Source organism: Parus major, chromosome 3 (genome assembly GCF_001522545.3).
Source record: "Parus major isolate Abel chromosome 3, Parus_major1.1, whole genome shotgun sequence".
Taxonomy (NCBI): Eukaryota; Metazoa; Chordata; class Aves; order Passeriformes; family Paridae; genus Parus; species Parus major.
In genome coordinates this window covers 26239528-26262264 of record NC_031770.1, presented here as the reverse complement: position 1 = coordinate 26262264, position 22737 = coordinate 26239528, and the positions used below count along the sequence as shown (strand labels likewise).

At 36.0% G+C, this 22737-nt stretch overlaps 1 protein-coding gene across 2 annotated transcripts in view; it reads right to left on the bottom strand.

Annotated features, from left to right (window-relative positions):
• The window catches only part of PRKCE (protein kinase C epsilon), a 288985-nt gene that overhangs the window by 77363 nt on the left and 188885 nt on the right, over nucleotides 1–22737 (bottom strand). The window lies entirely within an intron of this gene.

The window sequence follows — 22737 nt, the reverse complement described above, 5'->3', positions numbered from 1 at the left end:
GAGAACTAGCTTCACACAGGCTCAAGCAAATGCCTGAAGCCTAAAAGTCTCTTATTTTACCATTGTCAGTTCCCATAACTTTTTTTTTATAACTTTTTTTTTTTTTTTTTTTTTTTTTTTTTTACTCTAACTAGACAGAGAAAATACTCTGATACTCTGACATGGTTTGTTCTTGGGATAGAGAATGAGAACATTTCTATTCTATACTAAATCAATCAATCCTTGTTTTTTCTACCTGTTTAAAACTTTACAAAGCTCTAAAAGCCTTTCACCATCATTGAATCCAAAAGAGAAAGAAAACCTTTGTTCAAAAAAACAAAATTACAAAAAAAGTGTAAACCCAGCAAGACTAGAAACAATAAGTTGAAACTAAGCATTCTGACAATGCAACATTTGTTTTCGTTTTTTTCCTCATACCACATTCAATTTCTTCTAATTCTATGACACTTTACTGAGATTCATATGATCAATCATAAAGTTATACCTACTAAGTATTTGCTCAGCTAGGAGAACACTAGGTGATTCTTCTATAAATTCTTTTTCCTGGTACAAAATGATAGTTCAGTTGCTGAAAGAATGATAACCTTGTGGTGTTATTTATCTGGGGAGAGCTACAGACAGTAACAGCTTTACTCTCCAAGCAGAGTTACATTTTGAGGCTGACCCTTTGTCATCTCCTTGGAATGATGAAGAGGGGGTGAAGAAGAAAAGTAGCTGAGGAATAAATTTGCAGAACAATATTTTCCAGATCCACGAAATTTCACTAGTTATACTGTCAGACTTGGCACTATTGATTTATTTGTGAAGAGAGAATTACTTCCGTGTAGCAGAGGAAAACTAATATATAAGGTTCAAGAGATACTACATATATTGGTGAGACAACACATCCTATCACCACCAGCTTAAACTGCAGAAATAAGAAAAGCAAACAAATTTAAGCGTAATGTTATCCGGATTGCTGCTTTTCTTTTCAGTAGGCTTCAAGAATCATATATTTGGGTATGCAGCCCCAAAGTGTCACTCATTCTCTGAGTAGTTCTCATTAAGCCACCAAGTGCTTTGCAACACCATGACAAGGTGAACCAGCATTTCTTCCATATGGAAAATCAGGCTAATATTTTCCCTAAGAAGTTATATCCTTCATTCCTATCTCACAGATGAAAGCCAGAGGAGTTCACTATTTGATTTCTCGGGCTTAGTTCCTGCAGTGAGCACATTATCAAAAAACATTTGAACTATATTTCAATATTTCAAGCTCATGCTTTATACAACATTCTGGAAATTGGAAACTATTTCCTTGATACCTTCTATTTGTGAATAGCTGTCCATCACTTAACTGAGCTGACTGTATTTCAAGTGTGATTTTGGATTTAAATAGAAAATTGGGATTTGTTTTTCTTTAAATTTTCCTTGCAAAGCCAACCTCTCTTATTTCTGCAAGTGTTCATGACACAGTCACTGTACTGGCTCTCTTCTGGAGGGTTGAGTAGATAAGTTTTGAGAACTATTCATCTCTGAGATAATACATCACAGGAAACTTTTTTTTTTAACAATTTCTTTCTTACTGAGTTTCACAGTTCTTCACAGATTTTTTTTTTCCCATTTTTGCAATAGTCTGGGGAATGGATAAAAAAATAACATCCAACACTTTCACCATCCACGTATTTTATCACTGAACACAGCATCAAGGTGATGGGTACTGATGAATTTGCACCTGGATTTGCCTTGTTTGGACATCTGACTTCAAATTATCAATGCTATGATGCAACATTAATCTGTCAAAACCTTCTGTATAAAATAACTGCCAGTTATATAAAATAATACTTAAATTTCTGTCATGCTGGATTCAAACACTGGAATTTTCATAACTTTTTAATAATTTGTGAATTTGCTTAGCTATTTTTTAAGAACTTGGCTTTAAGAGACCAAGTTTTAAAAATCTTCAACTACAGCTTATATTCAGCTCCAGAAATATTTTAAGAAAATCAGATCAGCTACATTCAAACACAGTGCTTTCAAAATTAACATATTGTTGGACATGGCTTGGTGTTTTTTGCCTTTGAGGAATATCAGAAAGACTTAATAAATGTAGCTTCACTCCCCTTTCCTTTCAATGACAGTGCAACAGAGATGCACATTAAATGGCTCTGCACTCTATCTGCCACTCTCCAGGTGGGAACACCAGAGAAGTTTTTGGTTTCTACAGATAAACTAACAGTTTAGACAGCATTCTCAGGATTCCATGGGAGATACAAAGGAGGTCCTGTTTGATTCTCTAGGAGAGATATGAATTTAGAAACAGTGTCATCAGGAGAAGATACAAACCCAAGATAAATGCCAGGACTGCAAATAATACTGTGAAGTATGTGTGCTACAAATTTACAGCAAGCCCTGCTCCACACAAGTTTCTCATGTTACATACTATTAACTATGAAAACACCCAGAATGATGTTTCTCTTGAAAACACACAGAATGGTGGATATAATGAAACAACACATGAATATTATAGAAAATATATGTATTCATTCCATTATCAATTGGAAACAAACAATTAAAAGATCTGGGAAAAACCTCTAATTCTACCCTCAGTTCCCTTGTCTCTGAATAGATGCGATGATGTGAATAAGATGCGACAATAACACTTAAACTCTTCTGTCATCTAATCATGAGCCATTAATCACACAACAGCACATACATTACTGAAATCACTCTGATAAAGAAATTTATGGTAGGCTTCAGATATTGCTGCAGACTTTACTTTACCGGAGACTTGCAACAGATTTAGCAAATTCAGTCAAGGTAAGCAGAAGAATAGCTCTACAAACAGTATATATATGTGAAACTACCTAAAGACAAGAAGCAGATAAAACCAGGGCCACATTATGTACCTCCTTGAAGTAAGTAAAATTGCATGTAACAGTAAAAGCTGGATTCAGGGCTGAAACACTGAGCTTGATTTCCCATCAATTTGTATGCATATGTGAATATACATATGCATAAAAAAGGGCATGCATCCCTTATAGATAAAAAATCCACACAAGAATAAGGAAAAGAGCATTACAAGAAGCAGTCAAAGATTCAAAATCCAAGAAATTCCAGATTTAGGGATGTTTTTATACCCTGATCTGCCTCTTTAGACTTAAGCTTGTTAGTTTTTATTTATATGATGACTAAATTTTCTTCTGAACCCAAATTTATTAATACAGGAAAACTCAAAGAAATAATGTAAATTACTGATTTTTAGAGAAAGTATCCTAAACAAGGTATTGCACTGATTATCACTGAGAAAGGGACCTCCTCTTTTACCACAGCAATGGCCTGGGATAAAAATGCACATAATAATGGAATTAGGGAATGCACCATACTCAAACTCAGAAAGCTGAATTTTACAGGAAATCTCAGTACAGCAGTGAATTTTCCTAAACTTGTGTTTGGCTGTGTGACTTTATCTCCGTGTTGCACAATACACTTTTGAAAAAGGTTATAGAGTTCATCTTTTTAAGCTAAGCATTTAAAGCCTTTAGTGATCAGCTGCTTTGAAAGTAGCTGCTTGAAAAAAGGAGGAAGCTATTAATGTATTTGCAAATCATTTCCTACTGGATGTATGTGTGGGTGAATCACAGAACTAAAATCTTATTTGGAACTATCATGAAAATCTCATATTAAAAATTTTAAAGTACAGTATTTTATATAGAATCTTCAGAGGCTTATATGGAAGAAGGAAAAATATTGCTCATTACAGTAGTAATGAAGAGAATCAGGCAAGAGTAAGAAAACTAAAATTAATATCTTCCTAAATGTCCTCAGTGCCTGAATTTCACTGCTCTGGGGATAGGAAAAAAACCTCAAAACGAAGGGAAACTGATCTTGGTGTGGCTGGCTAACATTAAGTCAACTTTAAAAGCTGTTATCTATCATTTTGCCTTGTCAGCAGGTAGCTTGGTAGGGACTAGTTTATAGTCCTTGAAGGCGTGCCCACCAATATCTGGGGACACATTACACTGGAGGTGCTGACGGAGAAGGGACATGTTTAACCTTGGCAGGGGGAAGAAGGGGAACTTAACAATAAGCAGTTTTCTTTTAAGCAGCAGCTGGTTTCTTGAACTTCACTTAAGCAGAGGAAGTAGCATCCAGCTGGGCTATTGCTATAACAAAGGCCTTCACTAGCACAGAAAAGAAGCTATGCAGAAAAGGGAGGAAGAAAAAAATAAGCTCAAGATCGGACTTCTTATATAAGAAGATACTTTGTATGCCAGCATAGTTTCTAGAAGCTATTCTCTGCTGGAATCCCTTTCTCTTTAAACTTGTTGCAGCAGAAAAAATTAGAGTTTTCAGCAATTTCAAAGTGTTACAAAAATTTTTTCTGAGAAATAAAAGGCAACTAAATATCAGGATGCTGCATCATAGAAGAGGAATGTTTAGCACAAGCACTATTACGATAAGTGCCATGTAAGGAGATACTCAGGGAGACTGCCCCCCACCCCTGGCCCCCTGGATTCTTGGATACCTTGCCAACATTTATTTTATGTGGATCAAAAATAGAAGGAAGAAGAGGGCTGGAGGGTACCAAAATGAGTGCTCTGGCAGCTTTGAAGGGCCCAGAAGTCACTCTCTCCACTTCTGTAATTCAGATACAACCGCTGGCTAGAAATTCGAACTTCTCAGTGTTCTCCCCAAATATTGTTACTACATGTTACTCCTACATATTACAAGCCAAAACAAAACTAAGAGAGTAGAAAGATACTGAAATATTGCCCATTAAGAAATAGTCCTGGTATGAGAAGATAAAATGTACATACATTCTAAAAATAAATGAAGATGATTTTTGCAGCCTGAAAGCAGGAGCCAAACTCCTGACAGTCCTTGTCCAACAAAGTTCTTAAAAATCTATTTCAGAGGAGACTGCCAACTGTACAGTCAGGATTTTACAGTTTGAATGGAGCCTTTTCCCAGATGGGCACCAATCACTAGTGGAAAAAGGACTACAATCTGGAGCACGGTTGGAGAACTGGCCAGGAAGGTCCCCAGGAAAAGAAATCTGAAAGCTCCTGGGCTCCTGTGGCAGCTTCTGTTGGTGATACAGGAATGTGACTTGCACTGCAGTTCACTATCACTAATTACACGTGGGTGACTTTTAAAGCTCTCATAAAGGGGAAATAAAACAATGGTTTTCTGTTACTGTGATCTTCAATAAAACTCTGATGTAGCAACCATCAAAGTTACGAAGTTACACAAGCAGTTTCCATTATCAAAATGAAAACGTGACATACCCCTCAAAATGCCCAGATTATTCTTGACTATAATCCAGAAACTTCAAAGATGAAACACACAAGGACTGGAAGTCTGGATATCTACTAAAATAACCAATATACCCATTCAAGGAGGCTGTTCCTAAATATCAACAAGTTTTGTGTCCTGTACATTATAAATGCGGAGTTCATATTCACATAATATATTTTACAAGAGTTACAGATTAATGTGACAGTGTGGTGGCTTAATGGCAGCTCTGACATTTAGATTCTTTCAAGTCCAGACTACTTCTCAGGTTGTAAAACACATGTGTTATTCGGCAAGAATAACTGATCTGGTCCAACACATGCCATATTTTTCAATAGTTCTGATGGCCTGAACACCAGTAAAAATGCTTATACATGTGTTTCATTTTGACACTCTTGTCTGTGATATTTCTGTTAACACAAATATCTACAGGTACCATTTATGTGAAATTATTCAGCAGCAGGCATGTTTCTGATACATGATGGGATTTCTTAGAAGACTTTAACATACCTCTTAAGGCCAACCTGTTTTTATTATGCTCCCAACAAAAGAGTTTTGCAAATGCCCTGACTTATTCCCACATTATGATTTGCTGGTGCTATCAAAGCGAGAGATTTTGTGGCTCTGGGCAGACAGATCAAGCTGACCAGTCACTGCTTTTCAGTGTATATGTGCTTGTGTGTGTTCTGCACATGAATGCAAGATGGGTGAAACAGCTCCTTCTAAGCCTAAATTTTGCTATGATTTTATATCTGATCACATTAAAAAAAACCCCAAAGTATTAAAATAATACAGATTTAAAATAAAGTTGAGTCTGAAGACAGAAAAAACATGCTAATCAACAAGGGAACTTACAAATAGTGTTAATGAACAATTCCAAAGGGCAGTAGTTCTTACAAAAGTGTCCTTATAGACCTTTAATACGCACACAAGAAGAATTTGTTAAAAATAAAGAACAGTTCCTCCTATTTTTCTTGCCTTTTGCATTATGACAACATTAATGACAAACTTTTCTTTCTTTCAGGGATCCCAAAAAAGGAAATTCAAACACCCTTTACAGTGTGAAAAGAAAGAAAGCAATTCTGCCTCTAGCTGAGTAACACCTGCACACATAGATTTTTACAACATGCATAAACTCAAATGTTTTTTAGCTCTATAGGAAAACAGTGAACTGACAATTTTCTAAATTACAGATAGAGAATGATGCAAATCGTTTTATGGCACACACGTTTCTCTGTTAGACCCTGACCACATAAGAAAAAAACAAAAAGTTTATAATAACTTCAATTTGACAAAGTGAAATTTACTCAACTCCAGTTGCTGGAAGTCTGTATTTTTCAGAGAACTATACTGAAACTATTCTTTGTGTATTTGTTGTTAACAGAGTATCTCTGCAAGTTTCCTTTTAGAAAATCAGATCCTAATTGTTGCTTGCATGACTTTTCCCTGATGCCACAGTTGAACTGCATAATGTTTTTCCTGCTACATAAGCATGTCTATAAGAAGTCCAAACAAGTTTAGAAAGAGTTATATAACATTTTTTGCATTTCTGGGGACTATAATTAAAGCGATAAGATTATGGCAGAGATCCTAGAACAGATTAAGCACAGAATTCTATGATGAATGAAAGTTTGGGTCATTAAAAGTGCAAACCTAGTTTTTTTTTTATTTAAACCACACTCAGTTCAACATGTACAACAAAATTTTGCTGTTAACAAGCACCTTTAATAGGGATCAACAAAAATACTGATGTATACATTAAGGAAAACCAAAAATGGATAAAAAAAACCCAAAACCAAACATTTCTGTTAGCAAGCCTGAATCAAAATGCCTGTGGTGTATCTAGATTTAAAGTAATTACATGGAAGAACATAGATCTAAGCAATTTACAGGAATCCTTAGGGGGAAAAAAACTTCGTAAGAATTTCTTACAGAGATAACTTTGACATACACAATACCTCATCCACACTGAATTCATGCGAATCAATAGTTTCATAATTCCTGAAAGTTGTCTGAAGACAGAGCTTAATATTTACTTTAACATACTGAGTGCTGGAAACAGGAAGCTAAAAGACTGTGGTTTGAAAATTGGAAGAAAACTGAGGTCACCTAGCCTCCAGCATGCATAGTGTTGGTTTCCAGCAAAAGGTAAGGAGCCTTTCTGCTGAAATGAACCGCTCACAGATATAACATACTCTCCATTTTCCTCTTCACACAGATAATTTCTCTCTGTGTTAAAAATCTTTCAGTGCTGTAACATGGAAAAGAAATCCCATGGACACCTGCAGTCATTCTCCCCTTTCTACATGATGACCAGCATTTCCATACATCATAAGCCATAAGCCTTCAACACTGAGCATTCTTCTTCCCAGTGCCAAAGAGATTTAGTGGGGTTTTTCTCAGTCCAAAGCATTTTTATGTGGGATTTGAACTACTTCTCTAGTATTTGGTTAAACTGAAATGTTAAAAAAAAACCCTCTTATATTAGTACATATTAATGAATTTAAGTAGAACCCAACTTTAAAATAATTGCAGTGGATTTAACTTTCATCTGTAATGTCAATCTAGTTTTAATAGTTTTAATTTAAGAAATATACACACACACACATATATATGGAAATTCTAATCAGCTTAAGAAGAAAAATCAAGCTTTTGGGGAAAGTAAAAAAAAAAAATAAAAAAATAGAAGGGCAAACTACCTGAAGTAGCTGCTAATTTTAAAATTATAGCAGACTTATTAAAAAAGGTTTACGGAAATAACTAATATGTACAAAGGTGAAGCTAGATGAACACTGAACTACCAGGACATAAATATATTCTAGAAAAAGTGTATGTGCTTTGGGTGCATGAATATACAAACATGTTGCTGCAAATGTTTCATAGACATGGTTTGGCCAGAAAAACAGATGAACCTGTTTCTGTCTCCTGAAACAAAGTGTCCCAAATCTTCTTTTCTGATTTCCAACAGGAAGCAGAAACTGTTTCAAAATATTGTCAAGAGTGTGTACAAATACAACCTCATGATACATAGTCAAAACAGCCTGGTAAACTCCCCTGTTCATGCCTTTCAAATTACTTTGTCTATTCAACTTTCCTGTTTTACCCATTTCATCCCACAAACTACTGTAACAGTGAGTAAGGCACCAAGTTAGTGTAGCCAGCAGGTTAAGACTTGTATCTATCTGACTGGGCCAGGTCTTGTTCAAACACAGGATGTCAAGACTGCAGACTTCAAACCAGCAGCCATACACTTGGAAGTGATGCAGTGGTCAGAGAGCAGGGCTGATCTGCCTAGAACGCTCACAGCCCTCCGAGAAGATAGTGACAGGCAGTCACAGGGGATAGCTCAGAAAGTTCAGGAAAAATTGAAGAAAAGAGAACACACAGGATGTGCAATTTACTGAAGGTCTGATGTGATGACACGAGGATGTGTCTGGAGAGTGCGAACTAGTGTATTCTAAAAATGCTCTGCAATCTCTAGCTGTTCTTCAAATTAAATGCTGCATTTGAAACATAGAAACCTACCAGCCAGGTTTTTTTCTGTCCTTTAAATATGCATGTTCAGATATTTTACATTCCATTTGGGATCAACCATCATAAACCCTCTGCTGCATAGGTAACATACTGTCTAATCCACAATATCTAATGCTGTGCAGAAGTGAAACAATTACTTCCAAAGATAGACATGGAAAATGACAGCATGTCACCTTAAGACTCTAATCAATTTATGTGTAACAGCTACTATTGAGGCTTCATTAACTACAACACTAGACCAACAAACAAAACAAAAAAATCCACCAAAACCCAGAAACAAAACAGCAACTGCACATGCTGCTCACATAGTTGCAGTGCCAAAAGCTGAATTTCTAACAGATGACAAAATGACACTCTGCATCTGCAACACATACTTCTTTCTGGACACAACAAAAATAAGAAGGCTAATGTTTCTGACCCTTCTGAAGTCAGGGAAATATGACCGCTATCTTTAAAAGGATCAAAACTGACCCATGAATCTTGTTTTCCATTCTCATGAGCAACTTAATAGCAATCATGAGAATAAAGAGTTTAGGATCACTTCTAAGGTGATTACCAGCATAAAACACCACTGTGAAAAACCTGTGGTTCAAATTTTATTTTTATTCCTTTAAGAAGAAAATCCATTGCTGTCTGGATAGGCAGGACTACATGGGATTTCTCAGCTGGCTTACTGTCCCAGCAGTGAACTGCCACTGAGGAAAGTGACAGGCTCTTCCATGTTTGCTGCCTCACAGGCACCAGAAAATATCAGGCAGGTCAGAATTCCTTAATGATACACAGATTATTTTTTACTACTTCAGTTTTCAGCTCTAGGAGAAAACAGACTCAACTCATCCATACAAGGGCTTACTGGAATCAGATATAATGGAAAGACTTGACAGACCCAGCAAGGGGGAGCAGAGGGCAAGACATCCTCATCCTCCAGCAGCAACCCAGCCTCAGATCAGTGTGCATGTATCATTAGGCTGCACTATTAATTGGTTGGTATTCCAACAGCCTGGAATAAAATGTGTCTCATTTCTGTACAGACAGAGCCAAATTGTTTGCTTTCTAATTTCACCCCTCAATAGTTAATTTCACTTTTTCAGCTTTATCGAATTAAAGGTCATCACTAAAACATACAAACAAAACTCAATTCCCCCACACCACACAACTTGGGCAATATCCTGAGAAAAGTTTTCAGACTTACACTTGTCTGCCAAATACAGGCTGAGTACATTTTCACTATTCTTTCCAGAAACATTCTCATCAGGTGACACACTGCATCAGTAAAATGTTACAGGACACTGTTAAAATCTATATAGTGCCATCATACAGTATCTTGCTTTCATCTTTGTGAGCCTAATCAAAAGCAAAATTAATTTTATGAGTTCTTGATCAGATCACAATTCCAGCTTCAACTTCTGTAGCATCAATTTATTGTTCCATGCAAATAAGAACAATGTAAGGAATGTGTACTTTGTTTTTAGTATGTCCCTTTAAAGATTGAGTTTTCAGCACTCTTTTCTCGATATCAAGGCTGACTATGGAGAACATATACATTTTTCATTTTTGCAAACTTGCAAAAATAATCACAGGTTTTGATAAGCAGCAAGTAAAAATGAAGAATATCTATAGAGTCTTATGTTTCTTACCTGTCGAAAATCCCATCTGTAAACAACAGCAGGTTTTAAACTAGGTTCAGTGGTCTTTTATACTAAGAAAATAAGCAGAAATTGCTGGTGCATTGGTGAGATTACAAGTCCGCTATGAAAATGGCAATGGTATTTACAAACAACGGAGTGATGTCAGTTGCATAACACTTCAAGAAGACACTGGAAATTCCTTTCAGGATTTTTTTTTTTTCACCACATATGCAAAGTTAGGGCAAAATGCCTTTCCTAAAATAATGCATGAATAATGCATTCTCTTTGGATAATGCAAACAGGATTGCAACAAAAAAATTTACAAGACCACCTGTAACAGGTATTTGCTGAATTTCTGAAAAAAAACCAAACCTATAGTAGCATGTAAGACTTCTGACAGATACTCCATCCTTTCTGGAGAACAAATGCTTTAAAGTTTGAGGTTTTATAAAAATAAACAGGCTGGTTTTGTTTCCACTATTATTTAACTGAGTTTACTCTGTGTGTCAAAGAGAAGCATAATCATATTTACTTTTGTAACTTCAGGTTTTTAAACTTATTTATTTATAATTAAATTTTAAACTGGAGTGTTCTGTCCCTGAAGCAGCAAAACTTTTCAGCATATTGAAGAACAGAATATATAAACAACCCCTTGCTCACCCTCATCAGTATCTAGAAAACAATAATTAGTGAACTGTATTTTTATAAAATTATTAAATCAAAAAAATGGACTAGAAGGACTTTAAAGATCATCTAGTTCTGATCCCTGTTCCATGAGCAGGGACAGGTCCCACTAGAGCAGGTTGCTCAATTAAAAAAATTATGTCAAGGGTTCATATAATTATTTTAAAAATAAATAATACCCCCACCCCAATGCAGTAACTTTCAATGTATTCATCTTACTTTTATTGCAGTTGTGGGGTTACTTGAAGAAAAAGAGAGGGCAAAGTCTTTGTCTTAGTTCAGGATCAAAACCCACACAGGGGCCACAAGAACTGAACTGAATGATGCAACTAGTGCCTGATAACTGACTAGATTTAAAAAGAAACCTCATGTTTTAGGAGAACAAGAACACCAGTAGGATACATTTTTCTTTACATGATTACAAAATCTTGAACTCATAGTTTGTAATTGACCCACCGGTTTTACATTACGTTTCTTCAACTATTCCTGGACTAAAACATGTCCAGGGAATATAACATGCTGTAACCAAGGCCCAGTGTAATATTTCATTCTAAGAAAAAGTATATTAATCATTAAAAAATGTTTTCTGGAATTAGGAACAAAAGAGCAGTGGGAACAATTTGCACGAACTTAGCCTTTGTGATTCAGTAAATATAGCAGCAGTGATTTGAACCTTCCCATTCAGTACTTTGTGGTTGTGCTAACCCAGCATTTCAAAGCAAACTTCAGTTCCACTGACACAATTTCCCATGTCTTTAGTTCCACAGGGGAGAGAAAGACTTTTTGAAAATTTCACCTACTTTCACCACGAGGCTTCATAAGATTCCTTTGAAGTTTATAACCTAAGGTTTCTATGGGACAAGGATCCACAATTCATACATTCAAAGGAGATCTTTAAGGAATGGTCATGAAGTACTGTTTTTTAAATTAACAGACATCTATTCTTACAGAGAAAAAGAAGGCAAAGCAAAAATAATTTAAAAACAGATTTTTCTCTCAACAGATTATCATGTTTTTAACCTTTTAATCATTCTACTTCAACTATCCAATAATTTTATTTGTACTCTGCTTATCTTTCTGAGACCATCAGTAACTTGACAAAGGCAGTAACTTGCAAGCAAAACTTATGGGTAGGACCAAAAAAATTATGTAATTCTTCATTGTATCATGATAAGATCTGACAACCTCTTTTTCCCCTCAGAGTTTAGATTTCTTTATTCTAATGTAACAGAGCAAATTCAGCTTGCCAAGACATTATGTTCTCTCTGCTATTACTTGAATAATTTAATTTAGCATTTGTTTCAAGAACATTTTTAAAAAAAACCCATAAACTCATATGTCCTCTAACCTCTTCAAGCAGTAGTTTCTGCATTTCCTTGAAGAATGTAAACAACTTTAAAAACAACACACTACTAATGGATAAAACATTAGTTTTCTCTGTACAAGGCCAGTAAATATACTCCTTTTCTGTCAACGCTATTTACAGCGTTGAATGATGGCAACTGTGCAATCAGATAATGGTTAGTGAATTTTAATGAAATCTGCATTGGCTATCAAATCCTGAACTTGGTGATATTTAGATTCTGGGGAGCTGCCTGTGGCTTCTTAGACCCAAATCATCAGTGTAAATCCAGTTAAAAAGCAGAGGGAAACAATATTCAGATATTGGGTTACACATGTGGTTGAGATTACATGTTAACCTAAGGGATATTTGAACGACTTTGAGTGTTTTATATAATAATACCACATTGAAGAGCACTGTAGAAAGCAGTTAATCTCCTCAGGCATATCACCCAGAAACAATTATTTCCTAACTTTTCCCACAGATTCATGGCAAATTTCCAAAAGTTCAGAAGTTTGGTGAGTTTAAGCCTCTTTAAATTCAGATTCCTATCTAAAATTCCCTCTTTTCTGATCCAGAAATCTCATTAGACATGATCTTCCCCTTTCTCATTATGCTAGAAATGCTTTGAAAGCTTCCTTTCCTATTGCTGTTGTAATACAGCAGTTGCCCTTAAAGGACTTGTTCTTGAATACTGCAAGCATGAGAACGTATGGCACAAGACTGAATGGGTGAGACTTCAGGAACATGACCACCAAGCTTCTCACATCTCAGTGCAATTACCAGGAGCTAATTACATCACAGAGCTATACAGAATTTTAACATCCTGAAGACAGATGCTTTTCCTGGCCAAACTTTATTTTATTTTTACTCTCTGATTGCCTAAATATACAAGAGAGATTTCTTGTATGCCCAAATAACCTAATTAACTTCTCTTTTAAAACTTGTACCCTGATGTATGGGTTCTTCAATAAATCATGCATTATATTCATCAACATACCAAACAATTTATTTTCCCTTTTGAAAGGTGTCCACCCAATATTTTTTTTTAATAAATGCCCACGTCAATCTATAAAAAAGTGGCTGAATTAATTTTTAAAATAGCTTTATTTCATTTGGACTTGATGATCCTTGTGGGTCCCTTCCAACTCAGTCAATTCTGTGATACTGTGATTTCTACTTCAGAAATTCAACAAACACTGCAGACTGAAAATTTGAAAGAGGATGGCATCATCCTTTGGCATGCTTCTTAATTAAGTCTAATGCATTATGCATAATGCCCTTTTGGCTCAGGCATGGCACTGCCAGCTGTGGTTCACTGCTTACTTTCCTGATTGGAAAGCACAAGATAGTGTAACACTTCTCTCTTTCAGTACCTTTCCTCTCAGCAATGGAAAAAGCAACTTGAGAAGTGTTCTATCAAATTTACTACGTACTGTTTACCTGCATTACAATACGGAATACTTCTTCTATGTAATGTATGGATAACAAAACATTATGGACATGCATATTGAAATACCTGCAGGGAATCCTGAGTTTCTTCTATCTGACAAACCTCACTCAGTATTATAGCTGGTATTGTCAGGTGCTCAGACACATTATTTCACTACTTTAGAAAATGATGGAAACACAGTGCAGCTACCTTAGTTCTGAGATTTTTAATAGCATAGGCAATACCTTCAAAAATATCACTTAAAAGTAAAGGTGTAAATACTTATAGCGAGTTATAGGACTGCCTGTTTGCAGATGAGGTATTAAGAGGATTTCTCCACTCCACGTGGGTGAGCAAAATGCAACATTCACCAACAGTTACGCTTCCAAATAGCTTGTTATTTTTAACACCTACCACAGAAATATTATGTGCAAAGTGCCATCTGATTACATGCAAACCTGCCATCTTCTGTTCAGGAAATGCCCAAGTCTTCTATCTCACTGGGATATTGGAATAGTATTCTGCAAAAATGTCATGATAAGCTTTACATTCTTCCTGGAAATCTGCTTTGGCACTGTTAGAGACTGGGCCAGATGTGCTGTTGGTATCTCTGCTCATATGTGTAATGCAGAACTTCAAAAGAACAGAATTTGGTTTTGTCTTTTCTTTGGCCTTTTTTACAAAACAGTTCTCAAAAGGGGATGAAAAGAACCAAGCAAGAGGTTTAAAATTCACATTTCAAGCAAAAAATCAATGAGCACACAGAATCAATGAAAACCTATAAATATATGCAAAATCCCCCCTAGTCTAGGTATAACATCCCTTGTTCAACATGTTTTCAGAACCCCTCCTCAAAATGAAGGTCTTTCTGAATATCCATTGATCTGTGTAAGCCCCACATACTACCTTATTTGGTTCTTATGATAAACATGAGTTACCTGAGCCAGGTTTTTATAATGCCTATTGAAAATCATTATTGATACGCCTCTCTTCACTGTCTGAATTTCTGCAGTTCTATAAATGCAAAAGTGACCTTTAAAAGCATTAATTGTACCTGCTTTATTTTCCATACTTTCCTGTTTCCAAAACTTGATTAATTTTTGGCAAAGCACATTCTTCACACAGTTTAAAACCCTGGCAATTCACAAGTATAAATTAGTCAGACAACAGCAAACACTGTCCAAAATTCTGCTATCATTTAAGCCATCTTAAACCCTCTGAAATGAGTAAAGCAGCATAGAATAAAATAGTGTGTTTTATTTTCAGGGCATAGTTTTTTCTCAGGAAGAAGTTTTAAGTATCAGAATTCTGTGCGATTTTAATATTGGGTTTCTGAAAACAGAAAATAGAAATAAGTACCACCACAGACTTTTCAAGAAACTACCTACCAGTAAGAGTATTCCAAGTTAGTGATTTAGTGTGCTTTTATGAATCTCCTTGGAAAAACTTATTTATAGAAGCTTATGAAATGGTTCCCCTTCATCCTTCTATAGGCTGAATGGAAAGTTAAATTCCTAAAAGGACAATTTCCCTTCTTACAAGCTTGGCAAGGTGCTCATACCCTGTAAGAGTTGCAACTGGCTGTATTAAGGATAACATGGGATGATCTCTCTAGGTCACAACTTAGATTATGGAAATATGCAGATTTACTCCTAGCTGGTATTATCCTATACACTATTAAAGTAGTCAAGTTTGTATGTTAACCTTCAGAATGCCTTCCATAAACACTCTTTGCATTGCTACAAACTGTGTAAGCACATATGTAAGCAGAGCCAAGACTTGGAAGGAGTCTTTATTATTCAGGTTTTCTCAGTTCTGAACAATTATTTTTATAAAAAGACTGATCAGTTACTGGAAGAGAACACAAAGGCTTAATGATGAGATATAATTTACCTGTACATATTGTATACATTTATATTTATATAAATTCCATTCTTACTATTTGTGGAAGTTGTATATACGCTCCATACAGTATTTCAGCCTTGGCGAATGGACTGTGGCCTGACAGGCCCACAAGTGACACACCACTCATGCTCCTCCAGAGAGACATTTCTCTTAAAGGCTGAGTTGATGTTATACATCACCTTTGTCATAACTTTAAGGAGATAGAATCGTGTGCTGAATACTCAGCTTACAGAATGGTCTTGGGCTCCACTTATGTGGGAACGCAGACATTCCCTACATGTTTCCTGTATGTATGTATGAGACTGTGGACTGGGCATTGCCACTCTTACACAGCCCACAGTAACTATGCAAGAATAAACCCTGCATTCAAAATCCATGTTTTGTTTTGCTAAAACTACTCATCCACAAATAAGACAAATGGCATGAACAGTGAAAAAAGAATCCGATGGTGTGGTTTTGAGGAGATAAAGCACACTTTATACTGTACCCTAGCCAGGTTTGGCCCATATGTGGTGTATAAAGCAGAGGACATATTATGCCAAAATTACTCCGTGTAGATTCCCAAAAAGCAATGAAAATTTTACAGAAGTTGCAGACTCAAATGTTTTGTAAATTCCATTTCATTCTCATGGTGAAATTCTCTTGTGTACAATTATAATTTACTAAACTTACTGTTGTTACCAAAAAAAGAGTCATATTAAAGTGCCCAAATGAATTCCAAAGAGAATCATTTCCTGCATTTAGAAAAGAGGCTGCAGAAGAATCAAATTTTTATATGCAGTTTCCTTTTTCCTGACTCTTCCTTTGGGGTGTGTTAGTTGTTTACTTGTAAGACCAACACCTAACAAACACTGTGTAAAATGTTTCTCCACGATCTCTTGTGTGTCATGGGCTTTCTTCAAATAGCATTTAAAACAGCTGGCATAAATAGGCATCCCAAAAGCTACCCATGTGAGCATTACACTTTCACTTATTTTCAAGATAGGTTTTATTGTTGCAAATTTATTTTTATCCTGAGCCCATTAGAGGCAAATTGTGAATAGTGTTTTATGGCCATTAAATACAAGTAAAAGCACAAAGGGTGCTAGGACAAGGGACCAGTGGGTCATGTACTCAGGTCTCTTTTGTCCAAATGAGGGAACCTACAACAGTTGAGAGGATGGTCTCAGGATGTAGGTGCAGAGGAAGGACAGAAAGAAGGTCACAGGACATGTCTGCAGAATGACAGATCCTGTTACAAACCAGTTAGGCACATTCCTTCCAAGCAATGTTGCCACAAGTCATATTACCTTTATCCTTCCCACTCCCCCAAGACAAAACTAAACTGAAAGCCACAATACAGCTTTAACACACAGGATTTCATTTAAAGCAGCAATATTAAATTATCCTGCTTTATGGGAACAGTACTGTGTTTCCATAAGAGCTGTAAGATTAAGAATGCCAGATCAGGAACCAACCAGAATGATGTTAACACAGCCATAGCACAAGATCATACAGAGATTCTGTGGAATCAGTAAGTGAGTGGACTACTCCAGTTTGAAAGTTTGCTACCCTCTTCACCCTGTTTGGATGACAGCACTCCTGTCTTCTCTAATCTCTGCTAAAAGATAGTGTACAAGACAGACTTGCCTGGAAACTTACTGGCAAAGCATCTGGGTAGGTACTCTGAAAATTTCTCCCCTTAAACATGCCTCAACTGGATAAACACATTTTTCCCAAGATCAGAAGGGTTTAATATGTAATTTCAGCTATTCTGTCCAAGAGATATGAAAACAGTACCTTAAAGGTCCTTAGCTCTACCTGTTATCCTAAACACCTCCTGTCTGCACATGATCAGATCAGGATTAAAATCCTGACTTTGAATTTTATGCTTGGCTGCACTAAGACGTCTTTAACACAGTGAACTACTGACATAGTTAACTCTAAAGCCCTAACATGCAGGCATGAGGCTCAAGGTTACAAAAAACAATCAGCAGAAACTCCAGCTTGCCCTCACCTATTTCATGACGGCAGTTGCAGTGAGTTCTGGCCACAGACACTGACTCGGGACTATTCCCGGGATTGCCGAGGCCTCAGCTGGTTACAGCAAAGCAATCCATGGAGCTGCAGCTGCAGCACTCACTTGTATACATGCAAACTAGGAACAAGACCTAGCTTTGAGAGGGTGTGAAAGAGTCCTGTTCAGTTTGGGTGCTGCATCACAAAAGAAAAGTCCTTCCTGTCTGAAAGAGGAGCATTTAGACTCTTCTGATTGATGCTGGACAGTAATTTCTCCTGCGGGCCCTTGATGAGCCTGGCTGCACTGCTAGCCTGACTTGAAGTTTAACACTAAAGGAACTAATGTGAACAATGAATCTTCAGTGAGCTAACCAGGCTTTAATAATCTTTCAAGAGCAGCTAGCAATAACTGAGCTGCATAATAGCAAGTATCCCAAAATGGGGTCATCATGCTGGAAACAGGGGCTTGTGTGTGTGAGAGAGACAATGATTACAGTATTTAACCATCAGCCTCACTGTTCCAACTATTTTTGACCATAGTGTCTACTTTCAGACAATGCAGTGATCGTGCTTTCACTCTGGGTAGCAGTCATCAGGAAAGCTAAATTTAACATATGCACTTATACGAATTTCTGAAAAACCTTATTCTGCCAAAATTTTGTATATTTGAATAACTTCTTAACCGTATGATACATGAAACCTCACAAGATACTATTCTAACTTCTCATGCCCCAGGAAATACTCTGAAGAAAATGTCAAAATCAGTATATTTGAATTTCTTATGATATGAACTTCCTGTATAAACCAGGATTTGGGAATTCAAAAATACCTACTATTGTACATATTCTGTGTATGTGCATATATAGCAACACAGGTAAGTAAAATATTTAAATTAGGTTTGAATATAAATGTGTATAAATGTATATAAAAAGGTACCATAATAGAAACAGTATAAATAACATCACTCTATGCTGACCTACAATTTTAGTCTACCTTTTTACCATAGTTAACACTTATCTTTAAGAAACCTGTCGATAATTTTATATTTAAATTTTATTAAAATATTTTAGCATTAAAATAGCTAAACATACAGGGGTTAATTTAGTCTTTTGTCTCACGCGTACAAATCCACTGAAGCAGGGATAATAATGAACAGAATTGGGCCCTAAAAAGTTCTCATTTGACACTAATCAGTAATAAAAGGCAATGCAAACTTGTGTTAAACTGATTACACCCATATAGCAATATTGTATAATGGCTTTAGCTGCTTAGCAACAGAAGTACAAGAATACCAGATAAAATAGATTATAAGCTCTGATTAGTCCCAGATGAATGTAACAGTGGCAAATCAGTTAGGTTAATTTGCACTGTATATCATAAATGACACTCATCTGAGCTGTAATGGCAGAAGACATTTAATTTTTTTTTGTACAAATACACATAAAAGAAATAAGGCTTTATTTAACCTTACCAATGACAGTTTTGGTCACATATTACAGGGATTCTTCCTAAATTAACTTAGAAAACATGACTTAAAAAATCGTAAGCATCATGATTCTCCTTCCCTTTTGTGTTTTATACTTTCTTACAAAAGAAGTGTACAAAAGAAATCACTTTAAAAATGGAACTCCATTTTACACTTTTCCACTGGACTTGCAGACCCTTTTTGGAAATATCTAAATGCAAACCATAGTGGAAGGAAGACTAATTACTCTTGGTTTTTAGAAGGGTCTGATGCAGAAAAAGGTTCAGGGATTTTTCAGAGTAACAAAGGGACATCATGACAGCTGAGATGAAATAAAACTCCCTGAATTTCAGGTTTATAAACACCAGACTTCTAGCATTACTCAGAGTGTGCTAGGTACAGTGCAAACAGCAGAAAGGAATAACAGCTGAACCACAGAACTCACAATATAAGATAAAGCAGCAGTAAGCCACTAGGTAGCATGTACCAGTTAAGGGATCAACACAGTCGCACTAGGGTCACTACAGCCTCTCCTGGATGTCCTCCAGCCATGTCACATGGCTGATCTCTTCCTTACAACACCAGAACACAGGAAAGAAGTGAATGGCCTTGCAGGTCAGCCCAGGAGCTATGCTATGGGTAGAAACACTGATTTTAACACTGTAAGGAAGAGTAATGTCTTTATGGGTAGCATAAGTCTATTTATCTGTAGTAACTGACTCTACCCTTTCTCTACCCTTTACTTAACTATTTGTTTCCTCTAAGAGAATATAGCTATAATGGTGACTAAGGGTCCTTTACAAGTTCTGCAACTCTATCATTCAACAGGAGCATTTTTGCGCACTAAAAATACTCTCTACTACATCTGTTTAACATAGTGTTATGGAAAAAGAAGGTAAGCACTATTTTCAAATTTATCTGATTTTATGAAGTTGGATAAAAAATCAAATGGCAGATGTTAAAAGCAGAAGCTCTCTAGTCTTCTAATTTTATACTGAATTATCATAATAAAGCTTTCACTGCCTTAAATAATTTAATCCCCACTTTATTTCTTAAGTATTTATTAGAATAATTAATTATAAATTATAGGGTGTGCACATACATGTGTACGCATCTCATAGGGTAGAGAGCTAGAAAATTTTAAGTACTTATGAAGGAAGCTGACAGGGGTGTAGGAGGAATCAAGTAGAGCTACTTATATTTTCTAGACCTTTCTATAAAAGGCACTTTAATTCTCACAGTTCAGAAAAATCCGACTGAATTCCAAGACAAGGATGTCTTCAGAGAAAACATGTCTAGAAACATTTAAATCCCCTTTATCAGCCACTTGACTAAAGCATTATCAATAAAACCTCATGGTGATACTGTTCCATAGTTGACCCCTGAAGGAGGGCATGAGCTGGGAGGGAAGAGGACACTGAAGAGGGGAACTGGGCAGGGTCAGATTACTGTCAGGTAAGATACCCCTTACTGAAATATCAAGGGACCAATACACAGAAAAATAGAAGATAGTGAGGAAGAGTGGAAACAAAATTTAACCTTGAAAATGCCCTATTTTTTCTCAATACCTTTATTAAGAAAACAATACCTACACAATGAATTCCTGAATAAACCAAAGATGATGATCAGCAAAAGTCAGTTATTACAAAAATGCAGTACCCTGTATGCTAGGGCTTGGGCAGGTTTTGCCATGGGAGTGCCAAATACAAAATGCAGCATTCATCATTCATATTCCTACTGACAGACCACAGGAAAAACACAACTCAAACCTCAGAATATGTTGACAGACACAATGACCATACCCTGGCAAAACAAGAAGAGAAATACTTCCATAGTGTAAGTGTGTTGAAAAATACTAACCAAGGGTGACACAGTTTTACAAGATACACTTCACTAAGAGAGTTAAGCTCCTTCCACATAAAAATCCAGATCTGCTGAGGCCCTGCCTGTAGATTTTACCTTCCTTCTGATATGTACAACTGGGTTGTGGAGCTCATTCCTCAAACTACTGCAGACAAAACATCCTATATCAGCTTTGCACACTCTATCCCAAGCTTTGGAAGTTTCTCAACTTCCAGATCACTGAAAAAGATTTCTAAACTATTCCTGAAATACAATACTTGAATATAAATGTTTTTAATAGATCTGAAATATTGATGGGGCAGGGGGCAGTGGTGGCTCATTTTTTGATGGACTTAAAGCAAATTGGTTTGATCAAAGTTTGATACCATATTAAGCAGGAAAATGAGAAATAACAGTCCCAAGAATATTTTTTTTAAAGTAAGGAAGCTAGATAGAATTATTAAGACAAATAATATATATAGGGCTAAAACTACTCTAGTGTATAACATATGTTGCTGTTAGGCACTACTTGGCACAGTTTCTGAATTCCAAAGTAATTTAAAATATTATCCCTTACTTGTTGTGATAATAATAGATTCATTTAGTAAGTGACACTAATGAAAATTCTGGTCCATGTAAAAAATAAATAATACTGAAATGTATTTACTGTAAAAAGCATATTAGGCAATTTTTCTGCAGTGTCTTCAGCTGATTACTGAAGGAAAACACGGCAGCATAGAAAGTCAAACTTCTACATCTGCATATTTGTGGAAGAGGAACAAAGCAAGTAATCTCATTACATAAAGACAATTTCTGAATGCTCTGACAATGCATACTGAGTCAATCTTCCATGAAGTCAGGGTGTATATGACAAATATGCTCTACTTGAAATGTAAAATTCAATTCCAACATGATCACTTCAGGGACCAGTTCTACAAAGTACAGCCGCCATGCCATGTATGGCACACAATAGCAGCGTAAGTAATGATCTACTTCTGTGAAACACACTTAAAACTTATTGTACCACAGTCTTTGTCTCAATGAAGCTATTTTAACCACATGTTTGTTTGAGTCTGTTTTTCTACCTGTTTTCTACTGAACCTGAAGAAAAATCATTCAGCAACTAATTTACTTGTTATATTTTCATTTGTTGCCATTCATATATGAGTACTTTTAACAGATGTACTGCTTTTGCTTTTCATATATTTTGGTGTTTGGTATTTTTTTTCCTTTAAAAAGAATTCTTTGTATAAATTATTCCTAGGAGATGCTCAAGAAAACCCTTCAATTTTTCAACTATGGATTTTTAATTTGATAATGTATCACTAGGTATAGTTTTGAATGTTTGATAAGACACACTAGTGTAAGACTTGTAACTATAAAACACTTTAGTATGAGTTTCTCTGAGCTCAAGAAGAGCCACAAACTACACTTTCTGTTAAGAGATCTGGGAAGAGAGAAGGCAGAGAGAAGAACTTCTGAGTATCTTCAATGAATTGCTTTGGATAGCAGGGAGGAAGACAGAAAACATGGTAAAAAAGAGGGAAGAGCAGACCAAAAATACAAAAGGAAATCAATCTACAGGAAATCAGAGGAGTAGCAGAAGAATCTTCTGTAATAATTTACTTAA